This window comes from Centruroides sculpturatus, unplaced genomic scaffold (assembly GCF_000671375.1).
Source record: "Centruroides sculpturatus isolate CEXI.00-Female unplaced genomic scaffold, Cexi_2.0 scaffold620, whole genome shotgun sequence".
Taxonomy (NCBI): Eukaryota; Metazoa; Arthropoda; class Arachnida; order Scorpiones; family Buthidae; genus Centruroides; species Centruroides sculpturatus.
The window spans coordinates 81,101-96,371 of NW_019384848.1; positions in this window are offsets into that span (position 1 = coordinate 81,101).

Genomic DNA, 15,271 nt, shown 5'->3' on the forward strand with positions numbered 1-15,271 from the left:
TCAAATATTTTTAGTATATAAAAAGTTTTTCAAAAAATGCTTTGACACCCCTAAAGGCATTTAAATGCATCTGAAATATTATTCACTAACAGGACTACTGATTAAATCATATTTTTGGTCATGTTTTTCGAGAGTGAGAGTTAGAATTATCACACACATCTCTACAATGCATTTAAACACATATCTAAAATATTCATGTCCGATTGATATTACTGATTAATAAATTCTATATTTTGTTACGTTTATTCAGTATTTAATAAATAGCTTTCTGTTACAATTAAGATTCGAAGTTGATATCAAAATTTACCAATACACTTTCTTATAAATCTATATTTGAAACATACTTTACCTAATAATTTATCCTGTTCTATATGCTGTATATTTATAGTCATTTTATCAGATGAAATAAAGTTTATTAATCATCCGACACCGCCAGTCACAATCAGATAAGAACAAAAAAAGGAAGATTGATGGTGATTTAAACAAAATCCATAACATAAATTGAAGAAAAGAGAAGAAAAAAACGCGTATATGCTAAATGAAATCATTACAGTTGTTGTTACAGCATCTTGCTTATCATACCAACGAGTGGAACGTCGCGCAGTTTGTTTACAAGATGGTAAAAAACAAGTAAACAGTCACATGTAGAGAGTCCAGTAAAGTCAAAGTTCAGTAAATCATAGGTCTCGGAAAGTAAAATTTTGTAATTTCTTTTAACATGTAAAAGTTTTTCTGATTAATCGAAAAGAGATTCAGCTGACATGTCATTTCAAACTAGCAAGATAGCTTGTTGTTGGTAGAAAACTTTGATGTCTTCCAACATTGGGTGGTCAAAAACGTAGAGCCGAACTCCGTCACGTATCACACACAGTGGGCAGCAGTCGATGTCTAAGCCATGGAAACATTTGCAAATACACATTAAATAGTCCATGTTTAGCCAAGAGTTGAGAAAGTCCGTGATCTAGTTTGTTCCATTTTTTGTTAAGTCTTGGTTCAATATTCAGAAAAAACTGTCCCTCGGAGACCGTTTCCCAATCACACTGCTAAGCATCGACAGCGTTGTACCGAAGAAATTATTTCAGTATCGAAACGGGGAGACGGTTGTATTCCGAAGGAGTTGAAGAATTACCTACAGCAGTACGATCGAGGAAGTCTATCCTGTGAGTAGCAGGGGGTCACCGGGTCGAACCCTAATGACCGCTTAATCTGCACGGGTCGGGAAGACCCGCTCTCGGTTGTCGGATGGCAATAGGAGGGCAAAAAAATATGAGTGGGGAGGAGTTGGAAGTCGTGACCAGGTGTCCAGAAGACTACACGGGTTTAAATTAACGAACACATTTAATAAACAACTATGAAAATTTACACAAAGAATTTAAATACAACATACGCGTATCAAGATAAAATAGGTATTCTAAAATCTATTCTATCCTAACGCTAAAATCCGAGAGAGAGCTCACGTTAGAGAGAGATAAATAATAATGGCAAGGGTTTACCTCGAAGGCAACGTTCTCCAATTATAGGGCGTTAATAAAACACTCTGTGATCGTCGTCTTGTATTCTGAGGTGTCCTTTGAAGGCTATGTGGAGCGATGTCCTTCTCAGGCCGTGCGGCTATGTCCGGTGTGTGCTCCGTCGCTCCTAATCTGTAGAGGGTTCTTCCTGGTGAAGTTTGCTCGGAGGTTTCTTCTGTTAACCTCTTCGAGGAGTAATTCCGTCGTATCAGGAGAATAGAAAAATATTCAAAGTTTTTACCTTTGCATGGAGCGGCAATTATGAGCTTCTTAGATCCTGAGAGTGCTGGAAGATCGTGCGTCGATGTTTCTTCCCCGACGATCGCTCTTGAGGTTTGCAGAGGGGTTTCTTCGGCTTAAGCGCCCTGGCCCAGCCCCGAGTAGAGAATCCGACCCCTTTATATACCCGATCAGTGTGGGAAAAATCTGAGAATTGCTGACGTCTTTTGACATCTCTCCCTGATTTATGACAGTCTCCCGTGCCGTAGAAAAACTCCTTATTTGGTCATTTTTAGCGTCCGGTCGCTCGGACGTATGGGGGTCACGTGACATCGTGGTCCGTCGTCGATGACCTTCGGACGACGAAAGTCACTCTCACTAACTACGCAGTTAGTGAAAAAATAAAAACCTCGTCCTCATTCTCACAATCCGTTCGCTGCTCGAAGTGCCCTTGGTCCGGTTAATAGAGAATCAATTGGAAGTCCCCAGAATAGTGGTGAGAATGTCTCTGACGATTGGATATGTATTGTCTTTGTCTTCCAGTGTGGCACTGTTTGTAGCGCTATCGGAGAAGACGGTAATGGATCTGTTGATGAAGTTGTTGTTACTTCAATTTATGGCCATCAGGATAGCGAGCATTCCGAATGGAGCATATAAGTCTCACTGTGAGTTTCTCTTCCTCTGTCGAAAATTACACATGCACTCTCAATGTCCTTTTGTGTTTTCGGGCCATCAGTAAATGTTTCATCAATATCTAATATTTTTTATCCAGGAGCGCGTCCCCTTCTAACCGCTAGATGTGACAAATCAGCAATAGTTCTTTTGACCTCAAAAAGGGTGCCTCGAAGACAATCATTCCATTTTTGTCCGCACTCCTATCCTTGGATTCCCGGAAATGCTCACTGGCCATCTGGATCTGCTGAAGAATAGGGAATTTCTTATCAATTACCAGCAAGGTAGCATTAGAGACAGTTCTGTAGCACCGTGTAAGCACATGCAGCGGCACATACCAATAAGTATGTGCCGCTGCATGGATCTCTGACACTGATAATTGTGTGAATGCAGGATTACTTCACCCCACACAGCAGACGCAAAACAGATAATAGGTAAAAAACAGTCGTAAATTGAATTTACGGCCTCAAATCCGAGACCCATCTGTTCCTAGCAACATGAAGAAGACTATTAAAAATCATATCAGTGTGGTCAGTTACTTGCATAATACGGTACGTTGCTTTCATGTAAGCTTGTGATCTAAAACCACTCCAAGGAAAGTAAGGTGTTTGACAATTTTCATGATGACAAGATGTTTCGGAGAACACAACTCCCTTTTTTTCGTTCAATTTGAAGCACAGTTTATTCTCGTGTCTCCATTTCTAGGCTTTGTCCAGGACATTAACGTCCATCCTTTCAATTGTACATCTGGAATCAGCCGGAAAATTAATAATGAGTCGTCTGCGTAGGAAAGGCACAGCACTGGTTACCAAAGTTGTGTGAAATATACTGTCGAAGAGAACATCCCAAAACAAGGATCCACAAGCAGACACCTGATGGCAGCCTTGCTGAACATCCCAAGAAAAGGAAAGATGTCCTACGGAAAAGATGGACTTTTTATCTTTAAAATAATTTGTCCTAAGAATAAAAAGTTTCTCGGACACTTTTCAAAAAGTATTGTCGAAGAATCTGATGCCATCAAGCCAAGTTAAACACGTTTTTCAGGTCTAAATTGATACCGAAAACATACTTATAATTTTGGAGCATGTCATTTATACATTCTGTGAGATTCAGTAGAGCGTCGACAGCTCCTCTTTTACATCTAAAGCCATGCTGGGCCTTGTAAAACAGCCTCCTGCACTCAAGGCCGGATGGCTGAGTGGTCAAGATGGCAACCTATCGTTCTGGGGAACCAGTAGTGATAGGCTGCCATCTTAAAGATGTGGAATGGCCATAAATTGGAGTAACAACAACTTCATCAACAGATCCATTCCTGCCTTCTCTGCTACAACCATTGCCACACCCTCCAGGACTCCAACTTAGCCCGCTTGATGACTTCCTTATGCTCTTTTATGAAAGTTGAGGTAGAGTACACGCAGCTTCTCCCTGCGTTGATCGTGGCACTTCTGAAAGTTTTTACGCAAGCAGTTATTAATCTTGCGCATTGAGAAGAGATCATTAGTCCACCAAGGGGTGAACGTTCCTTGTTCTTTCTCATAGGAATGGAATCGTCGCATGCAGAAGCAATCTTTGTGTTGACCGACTCAATGTAAAATTCGGCCTGCAAGCGCCTGATATTCTGGCTGGTAAGCAATTTGCATTCTTGAATGTTGTTGTTGAACTTGCACTAATCGGCAGGTTTGACATTGAATGATCAAGCACCCCTCATTTTGTCTGTCAATAAAGTAGAAATTACATTTAAGATATTCATCATCAGAGGGACTGCGACCGCTCTAGCATTCCAATTTTGCACAAAAACACAGAGATCGTTAGAGCACATAGTAAGATCAATGTATGATGATTTATCGTGTTTTGTGGAAAAAGTAGGCAAAGGTCATTAAGCAGGAGAAGGCCATGAGCAGCGTTGAAATCTTCCAGAGCCTGTCCTCAGTCGACCCTGCTATCGCCCCCACATGAGCGAGTGTGCTTTGAAACCTCTAATAATCAAAAATTGAGTTTCTTGAAATTGGCATATGGCAGCGTCGAGATCTTGAAGTGCCTCCAGGATACTAGAACTGCTTGACCAATATACGTTAAAAACTATTACTCTAGTCTGAAAAATTTATCTCGATACATAGACAATTGGTAAAACAGATGAGATGAAGACCAGATCAGAAGTAATTATGATATTTGCAGTCCAAGGCTGTCCTTCTGATTGAATAATATTGTTTCTAGTGCTAAAACCTGACACCCTTTTGCAGCAACAAAAGGTCTCTTAAATAAGAGCGATATCAAAGTTTTTCATCTCTTGTCATCAATGGTGCACCTAGAAAAGGAACTAAGGTGTGGCACCACCAAAGTAAAAGGAAAACAACACTAGTAAATTCTCCAAAAATTTTTTATTACTTAAAATTCATTTCTTATTTATATTATTACGTGTATTTTTTTTACTTATTAGTTAACGTCAAACATAAGGTAGGAATTTTATTGAATTTTCATTAAAAATGCTTTTATCTGTTTAACTCGGCACACAAAATTAAATTTTGAGTGCGCTATTGCTCGACGTAGCTGAGAACGTGCAGCGATTGCCTGTCCGAGATTCGCTTGAACAATCCGAACTTTTGAGTTGTGGAAACGAGTACTAGTGTTGTCATTAGAGTTCATAGTCTATTATTCAGAGTAGTTGAGTTTTAACCCGAGAAAGAACGGGACAGACTCTGTCCAATGGTCCAATGTGTTATGGTTGTGTGTGGCAAGTTACTTCCAAATACAGTTAACATAACTTGGTTCTTCAGATTTATTTTGACAGTCTTTGTATGCGTGATCTCCACCATATTGACTTCAGACGCATAAAGTACCTCAGCCTCAAAGATTGCCTCCAGCAGTTGCTCTTTTTCTATACACTTCTAAACAGAATTATTTTAACAAGAGGAAGACGCCTCTAGGGAATCACAGACTGTAGTAATCCTGTAATAATCCAAGGAAAATCCTAGAGATGACGATAGAGTAATCTAGGAAGTAAATCTATCAGTCCAATCCTGCAGAAGTCTTCATTGAGGTAATCCACAAAAGGCACCACAAAAATACAAAATTTCACTAAATTAAAATTACAGATGTGTAATCCATCATAAAAAGAAAACCATTGAAATCGTTAGAACCATTAACGGTTGTTATAACGGAAAACGACGTAGCTGTGAATGCTGCGAAAAACACGAAAACTCGCCGAATCTACGTGAAAAAATGGATCCCTTTCCACAAATAGCACACCAAACGAATCCTTTTGTTGAGAGAAAATTCATGGTTGCAAAATTATCCCGGAGGAACTAAACTTCATGGAGTAAAAACAATTTATCCGAAAGTTCGAAATCATAATGTTACAGTCAAAACCTGTTTTTAGTTAGAACGCGTTTTAACTAGTTGAAACTAGTTTATACTGAATGTCTTTGTTAAAACCCGTTTTGTCTAGTTAAAACTAGTTTATACTGAATGTCTTTGTTAAAACCCGTTTTGTCTAGTTAAAACTAGTTTTAACTCAAATTCATATTTGACTACAGTAAATTCTAGTTTTAACTAGACAAAATCGGTTTTGTCTAGTTAATTTACTGCTGTACATGTTTTGACTTTAGATAAAACTAGTTTTGACTTTTAACATTAGTTAAAACTAATTTTAGCTACATAAATATGTTTGGGGGAAATAAAGTTGTGTGTCGTGATTCGGCGGAAGATGCCTAAATTTTGCTTATGAAGAAAATTACAGCGCTAATTTGAGTTTAGGAGCCCTCTAATGAAAATATCATATTCTGGAGTACGTCTTTCAAATAAAAGTTTGGAGTTTATTTTAAAAAATTCTATACTGTGTTTGCAATGATGACTTTTTCAATGTCTGGCATTTTAAGCATTTCACCCCAAGTATCTGGGTGAGATGCCAAATGCCATTAGGGTAAGATAACAAATATAATTGCTTAAAATTAATTTTTGTATTTCTTAACCAAATTTAATTTATTGCATATGTAGTGCAAAGTACTTCATACCAAGTAAACAGCACAGTATAAGTATTGTTAAGTTTCCGCCCGTTCTAACGTGTTCTATAGCTAGCTAAAAGCTTTTTTCAGTCCAAAAATTTTTTTGAGAAGTCTTTATATAATTTTTATGCATATCTTGCAATAAAACGAGAAAACAAAAGTTTATTAAAAATAGGCATATTGGAAATCAATTAACAAAAAATAGGCACGTTACCCCAAGAAAAATGTGGCATATTTTCCATTTGTTGGGGTAAGATGCCTAGTACAGTCACGAGCTCCAGCATGTCTGATCGGGATCGGTGGTAGCTGACAATGGAAACTTTAGAACCTTAACTACATCACACATTAATTGTTTTTAGCATTTTTTAATAAATTCCATTTTAGCTTCTAGTTTAAAATTATTCTAGAAACATTTCACAACAAAAACTTCGTTCTTATCTAGCTTTTATTCTTCTCGGATGTAGAAAATGAAGTAACGGTAGCCAACTACAGCTTTCCGCACTCAATATTGGCCCAACGATTCATCATACAAATACATGACAATATGTGACGTCACCGTTTGAAAATATCAAAAATTAGGCATCTTCCCCCGCTTACCATCTTACCCCGAATCACTCTATGCGTTGCAGTCAAACCAGTTTTTAGTTAGGATGCGTTTTAACTAGTTAAAACTAGTTTATACTGGATGTCTTTGTTAAAACCCGTTTTGTCTACTTAAAACTAGAATTTACTGCTAGTCAAAAATGAATTTGAGTTAAAACTAGTTTTAACTAGACAAAACGGGTTTTAACAAAGACATTCAGTATAAACTAGTTTCAACTAGTTAAAACGCGTTCTAACTAAAAACGGGTTTTGACTGTAACAATAACATTAGACAAGTTTGCATTAGAAAAAATATATCTTAAGTTTTATCAGATATCGTATTTTCAATTGATATTTATTTAGCCAATGAAATTGTGCCATTTCGTATCATCGTATAGCCATAAACATGGTAGGCTGAAATAATCAAACTCTTTATATAGTTTTCGTTTTAATATTTCTTATATCATAGTATTTGATTTATGTAACTACAAAGGTCATCTTACGTAAGGGTTTATCACACAGAGTGACCAATCTAGAACATTTTTAAAATTTTCTTCCTTGCTGTACACAATTTAAAGAATGTTTGGTTCTGTTAGGTTTAAAATCAAATACTATAATATAATATAAAAGAAGGGTTAGAAGTACGAAATAATCTAATAATCTTAATATTTGTACTTATTTTTGCCCGGGCAACGCCAGGGTTCCCTGCAAGTTATTTATAGTTTGAAAAATATTTTTTAAGCATCATACTTTAATATATAATGCATTGAAAATATAAATATTTATAATCTTTATTCTGAACCACTTATTTAATCAAAACGAATAAATTACTTTGCTGTTGGCTGATAAAGTAAACTAGAATATAAACTATTTGACACGTGCAAAGCGAATTACAAGGGAAGCAATCAAGAAGTTTTGCACTTTTTAATGTAACACAAAAAATTACAAAATTCCTTTTTAAATTTAGTTATATAACGAAATAGGTCTTCTTGGTTTTAAGTAGCCTGAATAAAACATTTCATTTGTGATATGTTAATATAATGATAGACAGCAAAACTATGTTCATAGAGATTATGAAGATTATGCAATTCTAAACTAATCATTTTGAATGTATACATGTTAAAAAGGATCTTTAAACGGAATTTAAAATCTAAGTTTTGATTATTTTGACTTGAGTACGTCTTTAAATTCGGTCCAGTGTAGAGAAGTCTTTATGAAAACTAGAGCGATCAAAAAAGGCTTTTTCGCGTTTATATCTCGTAAACAGTAAATGACAATTAGATTTAAATTTTGTTGGATAGAGAGTTTATCCTTATCTAACATGGTGGGTAGTGGAAGTGTGCAGCAGCATGAGGGAAAGATAGTGCTTGCACGTGAATAGTGAAAATGTAGACGAGGCGTGGTGTTTAGGAAGTGTAACTTTGGCTCATAGAGAGATAGAACTTAAAATGTGTATCTATTTGTAGAGAAAAAACAGAATCTACAATATTATTTAGCAATAATTATCGATAAAATAAAATTTCGAAAATTGTAAGCTCATGAGTATGCTCAGTTAAAGAAAATTTTCTTATTGTCGTGAAAATTTCAAATGAAGTATGGACAGACATTTAAGAAATGTAAATCATTGGAAATAAAAATTCAAAAGTAATCAGAAAAGCTCAAATTGACTAATTCCGAACTATACAGATTGTAAAGAGTTAGCAAAGAGCCGAAAGCGTCAACGCCGGCACGAGTACATCGCCGCCTGACCTGATGGATGTGAATTGGAATGTGATAACCACTAAGACTAAATGAATAACATTTACATCTTACCCTTCCTCTGATAACACGAAAACCGATTCACGCCTTAAACGACTGCGGTTGTATCTCTATGCACAATCCGATTTTTTTTTTTTTTTTGTTCTGTTTTATAATCAGGCATTAAGCCTACTTACCACTGGCATTTTTTTTAAGAACTAATAATTAACAATCAGCAATGAATATTATCTTGCAATATCACAGAATTGTTTCTTTCTTCAACTGAGTCGTTTAACCCATAGACAAGGCCAGCGCTACCATATAGACAAAAATTATATTTATCAGTTTCATAAATTTATATAAAATTTTCAGGCGTATAATTTTTTTAAATATTTTTATTTGTTTTTATTTACATTACACGGCGCGAATTGAATATTGATTGAAGGAGCACTTCTAATTGCTATGACATTTCAAAACATAATTTTTTAAATTTTATATAGGGAGATGAAAGGCGTCAAATACATGTCGTGCTCCGGGCGCCATACGCTCTAGCGCCTGCCCTGTCCAGTGACTGTCTTTAATAAGCTTATGTCAACACTAGGACGTTTCGATACTGCCGATACCAATACCATATCGATACTTCCTTCTATATTAAGTACTTTTTGCACTCGATACTTTTCTCGGGTATTGATCTGATATCGTTACACCGTGTTATACACAGGTAAGAAATGTAACGATTTTACGCGAAACCGGATTTTGCAGCCGAATCATAAATCGAAATGAAATTTTACATTATTTTCGGTTAAGATAAACTTATATGAGAAATAGTAATGACCAAAAACTAATAAATGTATTATGTCAGATTTCATTTCCAAATCTATATATGCTTAGAGTTCCGATTACTATTTATAAATAAGTATTCAATTAACCATTATGCAATACTTTTGTTTGTTAATAAACTTGAATCCTCGGTGATGTTTAAATGAGCGATAACTTGTATATACTGTACTTGTTTGCACTGATATTTGTAAAATTTGAACACAATTAAGAACTTTCCATGTAAAGACACTGTTTTACCTCTTCACCAGTGATTTCTTATTCACGCCTATCCCATATACAGGCCTAGTAGAACCCACGGAGCCCATTAACAGGACTGTAGATCTGTGGTTTCTTTTGTGTGCATAAGACATCATACGAATATAAACTGAAGTACTGACTGACGCACTGACTTCTGAACCATATAGCAGGAATAAAATTCCCTGGAGTAAGCAACAGAATATTAATTACAGCTCTGAGGCACACTAGCCTTAATTGTGACTAGCATAGTACAAACATCTCTATTTTTTACGCGGAAAAAACAATTTATTTAAATATTTTTAAATTTAACTTTTCGTTAAAATTGTTGAAATCAATAGTTAAATACAGTGGAACCTCGGTATACGTCTGCTTTAGAATACGTCCAATTCGGAATACGTCATGTTTGGACGAAACAAATTTTGCTCGGTATACGACTTTTGTTCGGTATACGACTTAATTCAATTATAAGCGCCATCTATGAACAAGTAGCACTATCGGTGTACTAGACCAGATTAGACGTTCGCGGTGCCACGGTTTATAACTTTGTTAAATTTCTTCTGATTTTAATTTGTAAGTAACATTTTATTATTTTTATTAATCATGAATTGCAAAAAGGCAACAAAAAATAAAAAAATGACAATGGAACTGAAAAAAGAAATTGTTGAGAAATATGAAGGTGGCACGCGTGTTCCAGATTTAACTGTTGCATTCTGTATTCCGAGAACGACGATATCGACAATCGTGAAAAATAAAGACATTATTAAATCTGCTAACGTTGCGAAAGGAGTTAAATCAATTTCTAAACAGAGATCGAAGACATTAGATCAGACTGCATTAGATCGTGTCGAGAAATTGCTTTTGCTTTGGATAACTGAAAAACAGTGCGCTGGCGACAGCGTATCGGAAGAAATTATTTGCGAGAAAGCTAAAGGGATACATGCTGATCTCATGAAAAATCAAGCAGGAACTTGCGAGGAAAGCGAGGTGTTTAAAGCCAGCCATTTTTTTACATGAGAACGGATTAATCATTTTTACATTACTTCTTATGGGAAAGGTTAGTTTGGTATACGTCCTATTCGGTATAAGTCCAAACATCAGGAACGGATTAAGGTCGTATACCGAGGTTCCACTGTATTTCTTTTTTAAGCACAGTACAGTAGTATTTTTTACTGTACATCAAAGAATGCTGTATGTCAATTTTATGTTTCCTATGCTACCTTGTGTTTACTATATTTACGTACAAATAATGCTAATGGTAAATGATTTCGAATGAAATTGCTCGTGTTTCTTTTGTAAATTGTTTATTTTTTAGTGCCATTGAAGTTGTGGATCCAATCAAGCATTTTCATACGGGATGAATATAATGTACTGTTGAGTGCAAAATGGTTTTCCTCATCGTGACGTGACGTCACGTCACGTAAGTGACGTCATTCGACCTGTCAATCATTTCTACCTGTATTCCCATTGGTTTAAAATGGACTGCGCCGTTTTATGATTTATTGGGGGGTGATAGGAATGATTCAAGAGGGATTATGTTGTGCACTATGCTTAAAAATCGTAATCACAGCTTTTTTAATATAATCGCGTTGTTTTAATAAAAATCTGGCATTACTGCCATCTGAAAATACGATTATATCGTTTATTTGTGTAATTTTCCTCCCTTCTAACGTTTCTTATGTTTATATTACTGTAATTTTATCCAAAAATGCGAAAAAAAACATATCTAGTTTCACTTCCGTTTAAGTCCTCTCATGTTTCACTGCCTGGCATCGGCTTCCTTTGTAATTGGAGAGAAGTGGGGGTGGAAGTCAAGGTCACAATAGTAAATGTTTATTACCTTTGCAGAAGGGTGTGAATCACACTCGTTTTTAACGTAAACAAACTGATAAGTGCTTTATTACAGTGTTTTATTATCTTAAGTTTCAACGATTTACATCCGCTCTCTTTGTAACTGGAGGAGTAGAATTGAATATCGAAATTACAATAGTAACCGTTTATTCCTTTCATTGAAGAGATTCATTTCATCTACTCCATCGCTAATACCAGCAACGTTGTATTACCCCGATTTCTGACAACTGATTCGATTCTGTCGTCTGCTCCTTGTTTCTCTTTTTCTCCGTTAAGTGTCGCCTCTCGTTCTCTCAAAATTTAATAAAATACTTATTCGTTTGAATATGAAAATTAGCTAAATTAGAGCTGAAAAACGACAAAAATAACGATTATCTAAGGTTTGTTTACATTTTTACCACTTAGAATCAAAATAATTAAAAAATATTTGGTAAGTATTAAAATTTGTGATAGATTTATCTAGAAAATAATAAAGATGACGTTTTGGTTAAACAAATGTGATGTCATCAACTTCGAAAATAATACGGAAGTGAAAATCTTTTCAATAAGAAAGCAAACATATTGAAGAGAGAACGTGTCAACAAAATTGCCTTCATATTAAGTGAAGAAAATTCAATTTAACATAGCAATGTATCGTTCAGAAAAATATTTTTGGAATTAGTGGATACATGGATAAAAGCACTTTAAGAGAAATATCGTTTCTGTTTCCATTTCGTTCAATTTTCCTCTCTCTTCGATTACTCCTATGGATTTATCTTAAAATCTTCGAGGCTTCAGATTTCAGTAGGTGTTCCAATTGTGAAAGTTAAGTGGAATTTTGTTTCCCTTCGCTGTAGTGTTAGCTTCCTTTTATTTTGAGATAAATACAAATATCTTTAATGGATTTCAATAAAATTCATTTAAAACGAGCAATCATTTATTGTCACATTGTCACAATGCCAAGCTATATTTTTAATCATACATTTTCAATTTATTTCATTTAAAATATATGCTCTTAATTTTAGTAGTGTCGTGCCCCTGTACATCATACTTTTCCTGATAACAATAGAGTCATTCCAGTCATCTATCTAACTCCGTTCTCGAAATTAAGGAAGGCAGATAACAGACGGAAGACAGTGGAAATTTATAGGTCTACAAATTTTTTTTTTCAAATTGCAGCCCAATAAGAAAATGTATATACGTTGAGATAATTTTTACACAAAGTACTATCGTCTGGAATAACCTTTGGATTATTTTAAATCTATAAATAGCTTGAGTAGAATAAGAAGTAATTCGAAGAGTTTGACAGTGTTACGACAAAGAGATATGATTTGATAGGAAACTGACGTGAGAAGACCACATGGTAAGAATGATAAGAAGTGACCATAAAGAAAGAAAATGGATAAAGATTAAACACAAATATGTGGAATTACACTATCTCAGATCAATATATTTTGCCAATTTTACCTCCCTAGCTGTTATATAACAGAGGGAAAGTATGGCGATCGATCAAAACCATGACCCTTAAAGATTTTTACATTTTTGGAATCGGGGGACCTTGAAATATCGTGAAATGCAAAAAAATTCAGGTGTTTCTTTTTGCATGTATGTGGAAGGGCACGATTTTGTTCACCGTTTTTGAAGTTTAATAACTCCTGAGCCTATCGTCGAATATTTCTGAAATTTTGCATAAAAGTGTGTGTAATANAATTGCTCGTGTTTCTTTTGTAAATTGTTTATTTTTTAGTGCCATTGAAGTTGTGGATCCAATCAAGCATTTTCATACGGGATGAATATAATGTACTGTTGAGTGCAAAATGGTTTTCCTCATCGTGACGTGACGTCACGTCACGTAAGTGACGTCATTCGACCTGTCAATCATTTCTACCTGTATTCCCATTGGTTTAAAATGGACTGCGCCGTTTTATGATTTATTGGGGGGTGGGTAGTGGAAGTGTGCAGCAGCATGAGGGAAAGATAGTGCTTGCACGTGAATAGTGAAAATGTAGACGAGGCGTGGTGTTTAGGAAGTGTAACTTTGGCTCATAGAGAGATAGAACTTAAAATGTGTATCTATTTGTAGAGAAAAAACAGAATCTACAATATTATTTAGCAATAATTATCGATAAAATAAAATTTCGAAAATTGTAAGCTCATGAGTATGCTCAGTTAAAGAAAATTTTCTTATTGTCGTGAAAATTTCAAATGAAGTATGGACAGACATTTAAGAAATGTAAATCATTGGAAATAAAAATTCAAAAGTAATCAGAAAAGCTCAAATTGACTAATTCCGAACTATACAGATTGTAAAGAGTTAGCAAAGAGCCGAAAGCGTCAACGCCGGCACGAGTACATCGCCGCCTGACCTGATGGATGTGAATTGGAATGTGATAACCACTAAGACTAAATGAATAACATTTACATCTTACCCTTCCTCTGATAACACGAAAACCGATTCACGCCTTAAACGACTGCGGTTGTATCTCTATGCACAATCCGATTTTTTTTTTTTTTTTTTTTTNGAGAGAAATGGGGGTGGAAGTCAAGGTCACAATAGTAAATGTTTATTACCTTTGCAGAAGGGTGTGAATCACACTCGTTTTTAACGTAAGCAAACCGATAAGTTCTTTATTACAGTGTTTTATTATCTTAAGTTTCAACGATTGACATCCACTCTCTTTGTAACTGGACAAGGATTAGAATTGAATATCAAAATTACAATAGTAATCGTTTATTCCTTTCATTGAAGATATTCATTTCAATCCCCTCCATCGCTAATACCAACAACGATTTCTGACAACTGCTTTGATTCTGTCGTCTGCTCCTTGTTTCTCTTTTTCTCCGTTAAGTGTCGCCTCTCGTTCTCTCAAAATTTAATAAAATACTTATTCGTTTGAATATGAAAATTAGCTAAATTAGAGCTGAAAAACAACAAAAATTTAATAATCTAAATTAACCTTCTAAAAATAATTTTAATTATAACCTGCATTTATTATCTATTTATTTCCCATTGCTGCGCAACAAAACAGACCTAAAAGACAGGTGATCTAAATTTTAAGTAATTATAAATGAAATCGCTAAGTCTGATTGCGTCACGACGGTTTTTGTCGCGAAAAATCAACGCCACAAAAAATATAAAAATAAATTATAATAATACAAATTGTGAAAATTGTAATATTGTTGCTAATTGCATTTTTATAACATTCAGGAATTGACATAGATGCAATTTTTAAGTATTATTATGTGAAGTTTTTTACATAATCGAAAACATGTCGTAAATATTCGAATTTTTGATGGTCCGCTTATTATTTTTAATTGCTTCATTTCATACATAGAAAACATTTTTGTCTAAAGTACCAGCAAAGAATTTTGATGTTTACTATAATGATTCGAGCCGTCTCAATTTTTGATATTAGGTGATCGAGTTAAGCCTAACATGCGACTATATCACATAAAAAATTTAAATTAAATTAATGTGTAAAGATCTAACAGAACTATCTGTTAAGTATTGAAGACAACCTTCTTATGAGTAAAATGAAATAAAAACTTAGTCAATTAGTCGATTTACAATACAGAAAGAATTTGTTAATAGAGTCATAAAACAATTAATGTTTATTGACTCTCGCGGACGCGAAGTCTATTAAC